The sequence below is a fragment of the Mastomys coucha genome, unplaced genomic scaffold (genome assembly GCF_008632895.1).
Source record: "Mastomys coucha isolate ucsf_1 unplaced genomic scaffold, UCSF_Mcou_1 pScaffold21, whole genome shotgun sequence".
Taxonomy (NCBI): Eukaryota; Metazoa; Chordata; class Mammalia; order Rodentia; family Muridae; genus Mastomys; species Mastomys coucha.
The window spans coordinates 146,565,479-146,568,577 of record NW_022196904.1 but is presented as its reverse complement, the minus strand read 5'-3'; the positions used below and the strand labels follow the sequence as shown (position 1 = coordinate 146,568,577).

At 38.8% G+C, this 3,099-nt stretch overlaps 1 pseudogene; it reads right to left on the bottom strand.

Moving 5' to 3' along the window:
• Positions 1 to 2,678: 2,678 nt before the first annotated feature.
• Positions 2,679 to 2,797, bottom strand: LOC116104146 (annotated as a pseudogene).
• Positions 2,798 to 3,099: the final 302 nt, after the last annotated feature.

Sequence of the window (3,099 nt, the reverse complement as noted above, 5' to 3'; positions counted from 1 at the left end):
TACGGATTTCAACAGAAGGCAATTCTTTGAAGGATGTACCCTTGAAAAGTTCATAGGATATTGAGAAAAGCAACAAATAATGATTAAAGTAGATGGCTTAGATAAAGTAGGTAAAACCATAACATTGGTATATTGAGAGGTATAGGTATAAGCCAGTGATGCTAGGATGCTGGAAGGAAGGAAAGATAATATTGAAAGCTGCAAACATCAGGAGGTGAGAGGAGATGCTCAAGAAGTATAGGGGGGAGCATCAGTAGGAAGCTAGTAATTAGAACTTCATTGTTGGGTGTTCTTCTCAGCAGCACTTTCCAAGCTAAACTGGAAGATATGGACCCAAGAAAAGTAAACATGTGAGACAACATGATACAAAGGAATATCTGAGTCCATCATCAAATGGTTATATGCCACAGGAAGAAACACCATCCACTAGCTATGCTCAGAACCATACTGAGTACAGTGTGGGGTAGGGACCAGAACATCAAGGTGTCTGCCTTTTGTCACAGATTGCTAATTTGGGGGCCTGTTTCTGATTATCATTCAAACTATGCTTCTTAATCTTATGGAACAAGAACATTGATACTCTAAATGAATGGCCTGCTTCTGTTGCTGGCTGTAATGGGCTGGCCTGCTTCCTTACTCAACAGCTATTAATGGGTATTTTCTGTTTCATCAGAACCTTGCTGTGCTGGCTATCCCTTGTGTATTATCAAGTGCCCTTTTCCCCCTACCAATTAAGCCCCAAAGATAACAGGAGCAAAGTAATGTGTGATTCAATAGAATCTTTGCAATATTTAAAGGTCTAATATTAAGGGCTGTATTGGGTTATTGAGCATTCAATTAAAGCATCTCAAGTGTTTAATTTAGGATTTTCCATAGGACAGGTATTGTTTGTTAATTAGTTAATTAAATAACAAATGATTATTGAAAACATGCATTAGGATTAAGCAAGCTGCAAGAGAGATAAAGATATCTCCAAGGCAATTAGCTCACTGTAATTTTAATGATAAATGTGTAATTAGACTCTTATTCTAAAGAGATTGTTTGGAATGCTTTTGCAAGCATTAAACAGGCATGTAACAAGATACTTACTTATATAACAAGCAAAATATAATTCTAATTCTTATTAAGCATCAGCCTGTGTGTTCAAATGATGCATAATTTGCTAAAAGCAAAAATTTTTACAAGTATTAGTACTTATAAAAATATAATCCACTAAAAGCTTATGTAACTAAATTATTTTAAAACCAGATTTATCCCCAAGCCTATTTATTTCCCTTCTTAGACAATTACCAGAGCCTCTCAAATGTATTATGACTCAGTGTGCATTTATGCATTTATGCATCAGCACTTGAGAGGATTACTAGGCACATCAAAATCCCCACACCCACCCCAGTCCCACGTCTACTTGCAAAGAATCAAGCAGTCCTCTTACAGGTCTAGAACCTCGCACGGTTCTGGCACTTGGCCCTATGTATGTGTCCACATAGACTTGAATGAACACAGTAAGGGAGTGTACGTGTTTCTGATGGTGTGTAAATCTGTTCATTTTGTTTTAGTGCACTCCTTTGGATGCAAATTCTGCAGATATCATGCTGTTACTGTTGGTAGCAGCAGCCTGGCTGAGTAGGGCTGGGGACCAGCAGAGCTTGTGAATGAATGTCTTAGGAGTTACAATAGTGATAATCAGAATAAATACAAGCAAATACTTAATAAGTGCTGAGTTTTTCCTTGATTAATTAACATAATTTAGACTTTTAGTAATCTGATAAGGTTTCTACTGCTCATTATCAACCCAAATTAGTATGTTAATAATATCAAAAATCTGAAAACTGAATCCATCCAGTGTGTAGAGTTGTAAACAATTAGGTTTAGATAAGGCCATTGGCATGTGATTGGAGAGCTGTGATTCTATTCTGGTGACTTTATAACAGGGATAGAAAACAAGCATGGACACAGACACCGTGTCTGGTCCCATTTCTTGCCATATTGCCTCGGGATGGCACCAGAAGGCCTTCACCAGAACTGGACTGATTCCAGGACCACATCAGCAGGCTTCTGAAACTATGTCCTTTTCTTTGACAACTTAACCCTGCATTAGCTATTTCCTTGCAGTAGCTAACAAGGAAATCATGCAACATTAGACATAGTTAGATAAAGTTAACATCGACTACATTTTCAGTGGAGAAACAGATGGGGCAGCAGTCATAGAATGTCTCTCACTTCACTTGCCTGTTCAATAGTGAAGCATATATTGTGGAAGACTTTCTGAAGGTTATTATTTTCCATTCTTGAAATTAAAATATGTTATTTCCTTCTTTCCTTTCCTCCCTTGATGACTCTCTTTCCTCTCTCCGGTTCTCTCTCAAATTCATGGCCTATTGTAGTCATTTGTATTTATTTTATGAAATTAGGATCTCCAATATTTGATACATAGCCATTCCTGTTACATCTTCTTGTTATTTCTTTTGTAACATGAAGTGTTCTTTTCTATGTTTTCTAACTAATTTTAGTTTGAAGTTTAATCATATACTAGGAACTAGGATAGCTATTTTTCAGTTCCCATTTGATTTTTTTGATAAATTGACCTTTCTGATTTAATCCTTAATGTACTGTCAGTGTGTGTGTGTGTGTGTGTGTGTGTGTGTGTGTGTGTGTGTGTGTGTGTGTATGTGTTTTAAAGCCTACAGCATCCGGTATTCCCAGGCAGTCTTCCATCCAAGTACTAACCTGGCCCGACTCTGCTTAGCTTCCAAGATCAGATGAGATCGGATGTGTTCAGGGTGGTATGGCCGTAGACTTTTATTGGTTTTTCGAGACAGGGTTTCTCTGTGTAGCTCTGGCTGTCCTGGAACTCACTCTGTAGACCAGGCTGGCCTCGAACTCAGGAATCTGCCTGCCTCTGCCTCCCAAGTGCTGGGATTAAAGGCATGTGCCACCACTGCCCAGCAACTATGTGCGTTTTAAGTATGTGTGTATATCAGAGAAAAAGACAGACAGACACCCACACACACACACACCCACACACACCCACACCCACACCCACACACACACACACACACAGAGAGAGAGAGAGAGAGAGAGAGAGAGAGAGAGAGAGAG